We start from the raw sequence: 14323 nt of genomic DNA, 5'->3' as shown, positions 1-14323 counted from the left end.
TAGAAATTTTGCCTTGAATCATCTGCTCAGCAATGGATCCTCTGCAGTGAATGGGTGCCGTCAGATTGAGAGTCCAAACAGCTGATAAAACATCACAATAATCCACAAGTAATCGACACGACTCCAGTCCATCAGTGAATGTCTTGTGAAGTGAAAAGCTGTGTATTTATAAGAAACAAATCATTGAAGAGTTTAAACTGCCACTTTTCCAGAATACCAGAAATGATGAAATGACAAAGAAAAGTCTATTTGCAGCTCTGATTACAATACATTCGCCACATATGTTCGGCTGATTATTCTCTATTGAACACAAATGGAAGCTTAGGAAAAAGAAAACACTGCCGAATTAAAACACTCCATGTACTTGCTCATTGTCTATTTACTGACATTTTACAGCCTTTTTCTGGAAAAAAATGCCTAGATTATACATGAAGCCACATAACGTAGGATTTGAATTGTACGCTGTGTAAAAAAAGAAGCAAAAGAGGCGAATCTCTTTCTTGCAGATTGCGTTTTCACCCCATAAGCCGAGCTGGCTGCTCCTTCACACTGTTTACTGCACAATAGGCAATACAGAGCGCAAAAATACATCATTGTGGATAAATCTTGTGTTGTGTGCGGCGTTTCATGTTTCCTGAAGTGGCTCATTGTTGCAGAACAATTTTTCGCTTTGTAATGTATTACTCAAATGTCTCTGTAAATCTTTAAATGCTGTTGTTATGTGCTTTGTCTCCCATTTCTGCACCATGCAGTCGAGTGTTCCCGTCTTACCCAGACTGAAGGCCAGAGGAGAAAAGAACAGATTCAGCTTTTACATAGTCAATAGCTAATGGTTTTTATGCAAACACAAACATACAGTAATTTTTTTATTTATTTTTGGACCTAAATGTTAAAAAAAATCTAATAATGTCTTTTACACCTTAATACGTTTGCTCATATATCCTCTCAGAGGTATTCATCAGATAAAAAATAATCACAGCAATAATGTCTTTGTGTCGCTCTGATTGGCTGACTGCTCTGTCAGTGTCGTAATACACATCTATTGTGTTCACAACCAGTCTGCAAATAGGCCTGAATGAATCAACCTGGTGAAAATGGATGGACTTGACTGATTACAAAATAAATAAGTCGCCACTTTTGGTCTCATGCAAATCAAATTAAATTATTTGAAAATACATTCTGTGAGCAAAAATTTTGTAACCAGTGAGTATTTACGATATAGCCAAAGCAACAGTTAGTACTGACAAATAAAAACTTTCTTAAGTAGATTATTTAAAGTATGAAATATTCTGGTATTTATTTGTTTGTTTGTTTCTGTTTTGTCTTTTGTTCAGATTTATTTTTTAAATATAATTTATTAGATTTTGTCATATAATATTATTTAAACTATTATTATATACATAATAGATACTGTCAGGGAACTGTCGTGTGTGTGTCATGTGTTCCTGCCCCTTGTGTCCATATTTGGTTTGTTTCCTGTCATGTCATTAGTAGTTCATTCTGTTCAGCTGTGTTTGTCTCGTTAGCTATGATTTACCGGTGTATATTAGTCCTGTCTGTTTAGTTAGATTTGGTCTGGTCTACTCGTTACTCCCCGGTGTTCCTGTCAGTGTCTGCCTTGTCTTGCCCTGCCTGATGTCAAGTAAAGTATTATTTGAGTTTACATCCTCGTTTCCGTGTTTCCTGTGTCCTCCCTCGTGTGTGCACCGTGACAGAAGACCAGACCTAAACAGTAAGCGGCGCCCCTTCACCTCGTTTTGTTTTTCGTTTTCACAAGTCTTGTTTTGTTCCTGTTTTGTCTGTCCCTCGCGGCATGGAAGTCGCCGCTCGTCATCCTGCCTTAGCCTGCGTCTAGTGGGCGTGGGAGTTTGGTGGGATCACCGCGAGTGCCGCGAGTCCGCTGGCCGCGAGCCCTCAAGTCAAGTCTGCCAATCGCGGGAGATATCCGCCGCCGTCCGCGGCTCCCAACCTCGCCGCTCACAGCAAGCCCGCCGTTCGCGGGAGTTCACGCCGCTACCTGCGGTTCACCCAAGTCCGCCGTCCGTGGGGAAAGCCAACCCACCGTCGGCGGCTTCACCGAGCCCGCGGTTCGCGGGAGATCAACGCTGCCGTCCGTGGGGAAAGCCAACCCACCGTCGGCGGCTCCCCCTATTCACGCCGCTACCCGTGGCTCACCGACCCCGCCGTTCGCGGGAGATCACGTCGCCGTCCGTGGGGAAAGCCCACCCACCGTCGGCGGCTCCCCTGTGCACGCCGCCGATCCGCCTCTGACTCAATGCCCGCCGGCCAGCCTCTGACTCAAGGCCCACTGGATTGCCGCTGACTCAAGCCCGCCGGATTGCCGCTGACTCATGCCCATCGGCCGCCATGACCCTCTCCGTGGATGAAGTCCACACGTCACGGCCAGGAGTGCCGTATGTATGTCTCGTTGTGCCCACAGGAACATTTTAACTTACCATGTCATGTCTTGTCCATGGAGACTCGTCTGGGGCAGGCGGCTCCTTGAGTTGTGGCCATGGAGGCCAGTCGCAGCCGCTTGCCCCCCCTGTCGCAGAAGTGGAGGAGGTTGCTGAGGGACCCTGTGAGGGCCCCTGACTCCTCGTCATGCCCAGAGGAAGCCTCAGCTTCCTAGCGAGCCCAGGAGGGCTTCTGGTTCCTGTGGGATGTCCTGTCCTGTCTGTCTGACCCTGGAGGGTTTCTGTCGTGTTTTGTCTGTCTAGCCCCGGAGGGCCCCTGATACCCCCTGGATTCCCCATGGAAATTTTGGGGGGGGGTAGTAGAGCTCTGGGTGGAGTGGGTGGGCCGAAGAAGGATGCCATGGCCACAGTTACCACCTGCCATGGCCTCCTGAGCTCCCTGCTCCGCCATGGGTCCTGTCTGTCTGTTCCGCTCTGGAGGTCCCCGTCCTGTGGTCCGTGTCTGTCCTGAGAGGCCTCCAGAGCGCCCACCCCCCCTCCCCGATGGAACTGTTAAGGCTCGGGACGAGCCTTTCGGGAGGGGGGAGTTATGTCAGGGAACTGTCGTGTGTGTGTCATGTGTTCCTGCCCCTTGTGTCCATATTTGGTTTGTTTCCTGTCATGTCATTAGTAGTTCATTCTGTTCAGCTGTGTTTGTCTCGTTAGCTATGATTTACCGGTGTATATTAGTCCTGTCTGTTTAGTTAGATTTGGTCTGGTCTACTCGTTACTCCCCGGTGTTCCTGTCAGTGTCTGCCTTGTCTTGCCCTGCCTGATGTCAAGTAAAGTATTATTTGAGTTTACATCCTCGTTTCCGTGTTTCCTGTGTCCTCCCTCGTGTGTGCACCGTGACAGATACTTTATACTGGTGTTAATTTAATAGTTAATTTTTTTTATATTTTATTTATTTTATAAACTTCACAAAGACTTTGAAATATCCTGGTATTTATTTAGTTAGTTTTCATGTGTTCACCTTTATTTTTTACTATATTTTATTAGATTAGATTATTTAAACTATTATTATATGCTTTGTGAGAGATTTTGAAATATCCTAGTGTTAATCTATTATATTATATTATTTAAACTTGAGATTTTGAAATACTGTGGGATTCACAAATAGAAAATAAATATAAACATTCAAAAATATTATAATAGGTTATTGGTTGCCTGGTGATAGTGTAGTGCCTCATAGCTGTATCTATGTGCGTCACTGTTTAAAAAGTTATATTACAATTGTCCTTATGTGTTGAATATTTATGAATACTGTGCTCTGGTAGCAGGAAATCATTCCTTCAGTTTTTACACCCTCACACACACACACACACACAATCCTGAGCCAGGAGTGTGTTCTTCAGCCGTCTCCCCAGGCACTGGTGTATCTCTCAAGGGCTCTGAAGACGCACACGGAGGGAAGGAAAGCTGCTTAGTGGCTCCATTTGTCAAATTCACACGTCCTGCAGTCTCCCTGTCCTCATCTCAGGGGCACGAGGGAACGCAAGGGTTACGGTGAGGCAGAGGACATCACATTCCCTGCTCTCTCATTTACACACATTCCTGAATCAATACATAACCCATTATTTTTACACCCTACTGCTTTACCCTACGTTTGGACTGGGAGAAGCAAATCTTGTTCTGTTCCCTCCATTCTTAAATAAAAACAGAAGAAAAAAGCTTCAGGTGAGACCGAGCAGAGAGAACAGCGACTCGCTTAGTGCTTTCTCAGAGGCTGGTGACAGCAAAACATCAATCACTTGATGGAGGAGTGCTGGTAGAGAGACGGCCAGCCGGGCATTATGCATACAGCACATGTAAAAGTCTGCAGGCCTGTCCGTGGAGATGACGGCACTGAGTGTTTGTGCTGCTAGCAGGGCACGGATGCAAAGTGGCCCTGAATGAGCCTGGCATGATCGGAATATGGAGGAAACAGGAAGGCATTAGCGCTTATTGCTGCTCGTTCTGCCCCAGCAGTGCCACGGCCCTCCAGAGAGCAGAAGGTTATTGGCATCAGAGATCACTGAGGGTCTCCACATGACAGATGTGCTGCCTTTCCATATTCAGCTCTCAATCAGGGGCTTTACTCAGCTAGAGACTCTGCATATTAGTAAAGGCCGGTGTGTAGGAAAGAAAAATTACAAATAAGATCACATAAATATTGAATTATTTCTCCTAGAATGCAGTGAGATTCAATGGAGACTTTTGCTCAAGTCTCCTGCTTCTCAGAATGACAACCTGGGCAGTCTGCTATCAAAAGCCAGAATATTACTATTAAAATATATGAAATCAAACATTTGTTTTCAAAATTCTGAGACCAAATTATCTGTCCTAGGCTACCTAGTAGTTTTATAGTTTAATACATGTTAAAACTTGTCTCATTTGCATGTATAGTTTTATTTCTTTAAATTATATTTAAAAATAAATCTCTTATGCTCACCAAGGCTGCATTTTTTTTTTATTTAAAAATGCAGTAAAAACAGTAACATTGTGAAATATTATTGCAATTTAAAATGTTAATGTTTTCTTTTGTAATATATTTGAAATATGTAAATGAAATATAATTTATTCCTGTGATGACAAAGCTGAATTTTTAGCAGCAATTACTCCAGTCTTCAGTGTCACATGATCCTTCAGAAATCATTCTAATATGCTATTTTATGCGCAATAAATATTTTTATTATTATTAATGTTAAAAACAGTTGTGCTGCTTAATATTTTGTAATACTTTTTTCAGTATTACAGATTCTTTGATGAATAGAAGAACATTTATTTGAAATAGAAATCTTTTTTGCAACATTATAAACGTTGTTACTGTCACTTTTTGTGAACAAAAGTATTAATTTCTTTAAAAAATAGATCTTGCTGACCAAAGAAGTACTGTAGTCCGGCCTGAAGTCAATATTGCTAACCCAAAATAAAAAAAATGCAATACTCTTTGGTCCCAGTAGTGGCACAGAAATTATCCACTTTACCATTTTTCTGATGTTTTATAGAGAATAAAGAGAGCAGAACTGATCTAAAAAGTTGGGAAAGACACATTAAAAACCTCATCAGCCTGTCTCATGAATATTAATAATTAGGTGATGTAATATTCACCCAGTAGCTCTAAATAATTGAAGCCAAGTGTGTTGTAGCTGCATTAGGGGATGAGCTCTCACATTAAAGAACAACTATGCTAAGCGCAATGATCAAAGACGTCAATCTAGCATGTTTACTTTGCAAAACAATTAAAAAGAGCACAGACAGATTTACCACTCACCATTTGCGTGTTCATTCAGGCTACTGCCATTCGGTCGTAAAGCCATTGTATATAATTATCTCCCAAAAAGTTGAGAGTGGCCAAACTTAGAAAGTTACAATGATTCCTATGCCCCTGAGAGAGGACGGTGAAGTAAAGAGAGCAAAAACAAAGTTCCAGAGTGCATGTGTGCTGTTGTGTGTGTGTATCAGTGTCTGAGTCTAAGCCTCTGTGTCTAAGCTTGTGGACCTCACTGGTAGGTCATCTACAGCGGCACCCAGCGTAAACACTCCAGAGATTTTCTCTAAAGCTGGATATTCACCTTCTGCATGAATCCTTCCTGAAAAGAAGAGTAATCAGGCCTGGCTGCAGGCCTGTGTGTGAGATTAAGAGTGTTTTGGGGCCAGTTGTGTGTGCGTGTGTGTTGGCAGAGGAGCAGATTGTGAAATTGGAGCTCTTTGCCTTTTTTTCTAGCCTTCCATTATGCCTCATCGATTTATGCCCAGACTTCTAATCCTACTTCCTTATTTTGGCCTGCCTGGTTTTCTTCAGTTACGGCTCAAAACTGAGGCCCAGTGAAATCCACTCAGAGCATGAAATGAGTGGAGGGCACCACACTGGGTTACTGTCGAGTGGGAGTTTGATTTCAGTTACACATCTAGATCAGCTGCCCTCTGCGTTCTGACTTAAAGTTAAAAGTCTTTTTAAAAATCTGTTTTATGCATTATTTAGAGTGTTAAGTGTTAATAATATTTTTTTTATATCAAATATTTTAAAGATTGCTCTAAAATTATGTAATTCTGTTTTATTGTTGATTTATTTAACGAAATTATGTTTTTCAAGCTGTGTGAATGTAGCTGTGTAAAACTGGTGCTGGTGGCCTTGAAATTTTTCTGATGGTCTTGAACAGAAAGAGAACAGAATGAAGCAGTTAATGTCAAATTAATTACAGTAAATGTGTTAATTGTTGAATAAATTAAACATACTTAATTATGGAAGCCTGTTCCCACCACGGAATAAAAAATAAAAAAGGTAATTGACTTTTTATCTCTTTTTATCTTTCACAAACGTTTTTCTTAGAATTCTGAGTTTACAACTCTCAATTTTTTGTTGTCGTTGTCCACTTTTATGTCACAGTTCTGCCTTTTTTCTCGCAATTGTGAGTTTACGTCTCACAATAAAGACTTTACTTCTCAGAACTGCAAGTTTCTGAGTTTATATCAATTCTGAGTTTGTCTTGCAAATCTGAGAAAATAAATGACAGAATTGCAAGGAAAAATGTCATAATTGTGAGATAAAAAGTCATAACTCAATTTTGTTGTTGCTGTTACCGCCACAGAATTAAAAAAAAAAATAAGGGTATAGCGTTAGTTCTGGCAAGTCACGTTAGTCAGCTGACTCTCATCTGATCACATCTACCTATAGGAATACGACAGACACCTATCACGGCATTCCTATAAGCTCTATTCAGTATTATTCAGAGTTTCTGCGCAGAACAGAACCATGCCGTCAAACCAAAATGTATGCGAAGTGTCAATCATTTTGACTATAGAGGTCCTGACAGAAATGTAATTGCGACTTTTATGTCACAATTCTGCCTTTTTTTCTCACAATTGCGAGTTTACGTCTCACAATACAGACTTTTCTTCTCAGAAGTGCAAGTTTGAGTTAATATCAATTCTGAGTTTGGTAACACTTTAGAATAGGGAACACTTAGAGAGGCCTAATGGTTAGAGAGTCGGACTCGTAATCGAAAGGTTGCGAGTTCGAGCCCCCGGCCGGCAGGAATTGTAGGTGGGGGGAGGGAATGTCCAGCGCTCTCTCCACCCTCAATACCACTTTGGGGAAGTCGTGGCCTAATGGTTAGAGAGTCGGACTCGTAATCGAAAGGTTGCGGGTTCGAGTCCCCGGCCGGCAGGGATTGGAGGTGGGGGGAGTGAATGTCCAGCGCTCTCTCCACCCTCAATACCACGACTGAGGTGCCCTTGAGCAAGGCACCGAACCCCCAATTGCTCCCCGGGCGCCGCAGCATGGCTGCCCACTGCTCCGGGTGTGTGTTCACGGTGTGTGTGTGTGTGTGTGTGTGTGTGTGTGTGCATTTGTTCACTACTCACTGCTGTGTGTGTGCACTTGGATGGGTTAAACGCAGAGCACCAATTTCGAGTATGGGTCACCATACTTGACAATACGTCACAACAACCACGACTGAGGTGCCCTTGAGCAAGGCACCGAACCCCCAACTGCTCCCCGGGCGCTGCAGCATGGCTGCCCACTGCTCCGGGTGTGTGTTCACGGTGTGTGTGTGTGTGTGTGTGTGTGGATTTGTTCACTACTCACTGCTGTGTGTGTGCACTTGGATGGGTTAAAGGCAGAGCACCAATTTCGAGTATGGGTCACCATACTTGACAATACGTCACGACTTTTTTTTTATTTTTTTATTCACTTTTAACTACGACTTTTCCCTCAATGAATTCCTAATTTGCTGCTTATTAATAGTTAGTAAGGTAGTTGTTAAGTTTAGCTATTGGGTAGGATTAAGGGATGTAGAATAAGGTCATGTAGAATAAGTCATTAATATGTGCTTAATTAGTACTAATAAATGGCTAATATTCTATTAATATGCATGCTAATAAGCAACTAGTTAAGAGACCCTAAAATAAAGTGTTACCCTGAGTTTATCATGCAAAACTAAGGGGAAAAAATCACAGAATTGCAAGGAAAAATGTAATAATTGTGAGATTAAAAAGTCACAACTCTCAGATTTGATGTTGTTGTTGTTGTTACCGACACAGAATAACATTTTTAAATGTAATGCAACTTTTATGTCACAATTCTTTTGGGCAATTCTATTGCCTTTTTTCTCACAATTGCGAGTTTATGTCTCAGTTACCTTTTTATTTTCAATCCTGTGGCAGGAACAAACATAAATATTTAATTAATCTGAGTCATTTTATGTGAATGAATGAATGAATGATGCATTTATATAGCGCTTTGTGTATTGCTGTACACCCAAAGCGCTTTACAATCACGTGGGGGGGTCTCTCCTCAACCACCACCAGTGTGCAGCATCCACTTGGAGTCATTTTATGTGCCGTTAATTGTGCTTAAACCTACGGTGACCGAGAGAGCTCAACGCGCTGCAACTTCAGAAAACACACATATATATATATATATATATATATATATATATATATATATATATATATATATATATATATAGCGCTAATATAAGTAATAAATAAGGTAATATATTGTTCTAATATGGTTATTTTATTTATTTTATTGGCATATATAACAGTTATCTGCATAAATTATAAAACACTATGACAAGGTAATGTTTAATTTATTATATTATAATGTTTCATTTATTACATTTTATATTATTATCTCACACATGGATTGGCATTTTCTATAATGTATTTCTATAATTAAAAAACATATCTGGGTAACACTTTAGAATAAGGTTCCATTTATTAACATTAGTTAATGTATTAACTAACATGAACAAACAATGAAAAATGCATTTATTACACTATTTATTAAACTTTGTTAATTTTAGTTCATGAAAATACAGTTGTTCATTGTTTATTCATGTTAGTTCACACTACATTAACTAATGTTAATAAACACAACTTGTGAATTTAATAATGCATCAGTAAATGCTGAAATTAACATTAACTAAGATTAATAAATGCTTTAGAAGTATTGTTCATTCTTAGTTCATCTTTACTAATGTTGTTAACTAATGTTAATAAATGGAACCTTATTCTAACGTGTTACCCATATCTGATATGAATTAATATTTAATTAGCATCAAACTAAAAATATAAGTCATATTCTCAAGGATTGAAGATTAAACGGGGGAAAATAATTATTACACAACCATCAATTAGGTGGCGATATGCACTAAGCATGTAAACGACCATTGAACAAAAGAAGAAGAAAGAAACAGCATGGTGCGCTTTTTCTTTGAACTTACTCCCAGATGCGTTTTTGGAACCACATACCTCGAGTAAGCAAGGTTTGGGGTTAATCAACCCAAAGTTCAGGGTTTAGCTGAAGGTAAGTTTACCATGCTTTCTGGAATATACCCCAGGTGGTGCAAATGCTCACAACACAAACAAATAAAGAAACACACTGCAAATGCTCACAATACAACCAAATAAATTTTATTTGCAGTGCGTTTCTTTGTTTGGTTGTGTTGTGAGCATTTGCAGCGTGTGTGTTGTCAAATTGACGAAAGTTGTTTTCTTAATTTGCAGGCATTTTTTCTATTTGCAGTGCGTTTCTTTGTTTGGTTGAGTTGTGCGCATTTGCAGCGTGTGTGTTGTCAAATTGACGAAAGTTGTTTTCTTAATTTGCAGGCATTTCTATTTGCAATGTGTTTCTTTGTTTGGTTATGTTGTGAGCATTTGCAGCATGTGTGGTGTCAAATTGAGGAAGTTGTTTTCTTAATTTGCAGGTGTTTTTTCTATTTGCAGCGCGTTGAGCTCTCTAAATTATTTTACTGTAAATGCATATTTGTTTAAAGGAGGTTAGTGTATTATTTTAATTGAGAACCATTTCTTATTATTATTGTTGAAAACAGTTGTGTTTTCAGCCCTAATCTTAAAGTAATGTTTTTGTAGCATCCGTGATACATTTTTTTCAGGATTGTTTGATGAATATGAAGATAGAAATCATTTGTAGCATTATAAAGGACTTTAAATGACAACACATTTTCACTTAAATTAGAATAAGAGATATTCTAATACCGTGTGGTACACCCTCAAAATGCCTCCTCTGTAGTTCTGACTGTCAATGAGCTCTGAGCCAAATCCTTCGATTCACAATAGATCAAATCTCTGCTATCTCTCCCTTTCTTTATCTCTATATCTCTCTTTGTCTGTCTTTCTGCTGGTGACCCCTGTTGGAATTATCTAGTACAATCTCCCTACTGTAACTCTGGCACTAGCCCAGGGGAAAAGAGCCACTCGATGGATGATTGAATGATGGGTGGACGCCCACATCTGCTGCTTCAGCTCCGTTTCATCTCAAACGCTCTCTACCACTCCCTCTTATCTCTGCTGAGGAAATCTTGACATCAACCACCATTGAATATTCATGCCTGATTCTAAGGCATAAGTGAGCTTATTACTCTCCCTTTTCCTTTTCCCTTTTTCTATACAAAAATTATTTATTATGCTTAACCAATTCATGTTTTATACTTTGTGCTTTCAAACTTTTCAGTTGGATTCACTCATACAGTCTAACTATGCAGTCTAAGGGTGTATTCACACTAGTAAAGTCCACTAGTTCACTTGCTTTGGTCCGGACCAAATACAATGTTGATTTTTTTTTTTATTTTGTTATGTTTGGTGCGGTTCGCTTTCACACTGCCCTTTTTGCAAGTGAACCAGAAATTGTAAACAAAACCACACGTGTGCTAAGGTCATCCATTCATTGGACAGAAATTCTCAAGCAGGGAAAAACAGGAAGTGCAAAAACAGGCTAATCATGGAGATCTTTCATAGTGCAATTTTTATTCTTTTACTGATATGCTATTATTAGATAAAAACGCAATATGAAGAAACTTATGTGCATCATATGAGACAATGTCATAAAAACTATAGATATGAAATACTTAAAGCATATCAAAATGTTAGTTTAAACATTTAACCTAGATAAATGTGCGCTATTAGGTGCATATCCAATCATTTGTGTGGAAAGTGGAAGCTGAAGCACGCTTCAGGACATCAGTGGATACAAATTAACTACGCCGTAATTGTTGCTCATAAAGGTAAGAATAATACATACTTCAGACCTGTAAAGGGTCTATTTTTATTTGTGTGCACTCACAATATCAAGAAAACGTTGTGCTTTTCTTAAATAAAGAAAACTAATAGGAAGCTTGCCGTCCCGGTCTTGAACAGGAATGCTTCACAAAAATTAACCGAAACTCAGTGAATATTTTCCTTACAGACATAATGAATATATATATAGAAAGCTTTGAATTACTACAAAATGAAATAATATCCAAAACAAAAACTCTTTCATTATAATCCGTAAAGATGCATTTCTTTCTAAAGGCGCGTCCAATGAGGAGATGGCGAGTCAGGTTCCTCTTCAGGAACTCGAGCTGGTCGAAGCGCTATGGGAACGCCTTCAGCGTGACCACGCTCTGAATCACATGTGTATTCTGTCCAAAGGATGGGCGAGACGTCACGGGCAGGTGACGTAATCGGCCAGGAAGCATAAAAGCATTTGCGGTGGAACCGGCGTCAGCTTTTTGTCATTCAGCAACCGCTACTCTGTGTGTGTCTGTCGATCTGTGTTGTGAGTCTTATTTACTGTTGTTTGTCCCTACAAAATCACTTGAAATGCAGAGAAAACTAAGCACTTGGGCGTTTGTCACTGCATATGCTTGCTCTCAGAGGGCTCTCTTTGAGGAGGGAGCTTTCACCAGCGCTCAAGTGGCGGCTGCGCTCGTGGGAATCACAAATGGATCAGATGGAGGGAATGAAGACGGGCGAGCCCCTATCTTCTTCCATTCCAATCAGATCCTGCGCTCGCTCTCTGGGATTGGAAGCCTGACCCACGGTTTCTTCTCCCCAGAGAGAGGGCTCGACGCTCCGCCTGTCTTCCTCCAAGGAGGTGGACGTGAAGGACGTCGATGAGCTTTGTAAGCTGCAGTGTTTGCACAAGCATTGTTTGCACAACCGTACTATGAACGATGATCTCACGGTTTCGGTCCCGCCGCTGCTGAGGCACGGCGACGAGTGAGATTGCGGGGATCACACATGGATCTGGCGGACGGGTTGGAGACGGGTTCGCCCTATCTCCACCTGCATTCCCCAAATCTAACGCTCTTGCTCGGGGCTGGAAGCCCGCGGTGCGGTTCTTCCCCCTTTGAGTGAGAGCTCGCTCTTGCATTACGTCAGTCTCGTTCATTTTAAGAATCCTTTTCATATCAGACCGTGTTTACTTGTCTGGTTGTTTTTCTGCATTTAATTTTGAGGAATTAAATTATGTATTTCATCTAACTAGGAGAAGTTAGATGTGTGTATATATATATATATATATATATATATATATATATATATATATATATATATATATATACACGTGTATAGGAGCCTCTTGGGACAGTCTCGAGTGAGAACACAATGTTTTACCTCTCTTCCTCTGAGGAGGTTGAGGTGGTCAGCAGGGGCTGCTGGGGGCGAGGCAGCCCCAACCGTGTTCCAGCTCCTCATTTAGGGCCGAAGACTTCTAGTAGAAGGCGGATCTGCGGACCGTCGTTCTTGCTGGATAGTCTTCGGCTAAGACGTCCTGCTGCCTATGTCCCAGGACTTTTGAGGGCTGGCCCCTCTGGGGAAGCATTATTCGGTGCCCGTCTCTCCTCAGTGCCCTCAGGAGATCGGTCTGCCAACCCTGCCAGTGCTTCAGGGCGCAGCGGTCTCCAGTGAGTGCTTCTCTCAGTTGTTTCTGCCCGTAAAACGTAGCGGAGCAGAGAGGCTCGCCGCCCCTTCGGGGGTCCCCAGAGCAGCTGGTTTGGTCGTCTCCTCCGCTTCAGGGCACTGAGCTAGCAGCTCTAGGCACACCAGAGGTCAGTTTCGGGAGACTGGTTCCCTTAGCAGGGGGTTCATGAGGTTTGCTTTGGGGGCAAATCATACCAATATCGTTCTTCCCCTCGAAACGGTCACTGCAAGCGTTGTAGGCCTCCTCTCGCTGCTGAGAGTTTTTGAGGACTCCGCTTGCTAGAGCTCCGCTGGGACAGTCAGTGAGTGGTAGGCCCTAGGTGAGCCTCCTTACAAAATCCCAGCGTGTGGAGTATAGTAGGCTTCCTCTCAATCCAGAGAGTTGTCATGCTGAGGCCTCCACTCCTAGAGCCAGACTGTTTCGGCGAGTGTTGTCAGAGAGTTTTCGAGGCCTCCGCTCGCCAGAGCTCTGCTGGGGCAATTATGTGAGTGGTAGCTGCACCTCCTCACAGGATGCCCAGTGTACGGAGTGTAGTAGGCCTCCTCTCGATTTAGAGAGTCGTCATGCAGAGGCCTCCGCTCCAAGAGCTCAACTCTTCAGCGAGTGTCGTCAGGCCTCCTCTCGCTTAGAGAGTTTTAGAGGCCTCCGCTCGCCAGAGCTCCGCTAGGACAGTTATGTGAGTGGTAGGCTCTAGGTGAGTCTCCTTACAGTATGTCCAGCGTGTGGAGCGTAGTAGACCTCCTTTCGATTTAGAGAGTCGGTATGCAGAGTTCTCCGCTCCGAGAGCTCGACTGTTTCCGGCGAGTGTTGTCAGGTCTCCTCTCGCTTAGAGAGTTTTAGAGATCTCCGCTCGCCAGGGCTCCGCTAGGACAGTTATGTGAGTGGTAGGCTCTAAGTGAGTCTCCTTACAGGATTTCCAGCATGTGGAGCGTAGTAGACCTCCTCTCGGTTTAGAGTCGGTATGCAGAGGTCTCCGCTCCGAGACCTCGACTGTTTCCGGCGGCGTGGGCATCTCGTTCCCATAGCGCTTCGACGCAGCTCGAGTTCCTGAAGAGGAATTGTCTCTAGGTTACGTATGTAACCCTAGTTCCTCGAGGGAACGAGTTGCTGCGTCTCGGGGCCATAATTCTGGCATCCCTGTGAGCGGTTGCTTCATTTCTTGAAGCTGACGCCG

General features: G+C 42.0%; 1 protein-coding gene across 1 annotated transcript in view; it reads left to right on the top strand.

The window, feature by feature from the left end:
* LOC306862955 (contactin-associated protein-like 2) overlaps positions 1 to 14323 on the top strand; it is a gene marked incomplete at its 5' end in the record, with an annotated part of 449762 nt that overhangs the window by 369828 nt on the left and 65611 nt on the right. The gene's annotated exons all lie outside the window — the stretch shown is intronic.

Source organism: Barbus barbus (assembly GCF_936440315.1).
Source record: "Barbus barbus genome assembly, chromosome: 44".
In the NCBI taxonomy this organism is placed as follows: Eukaryota; Metazoa; Chordata; class Actinopteri; order Cypriniformes; family Cyprinidae; genus Barbus; species Barbus barbus.
The sequence above is the reverse complement of the archived record's forward strand: the minus strand, read 5'-3'. Positions and strand labels throughout refer to the sequence as shown.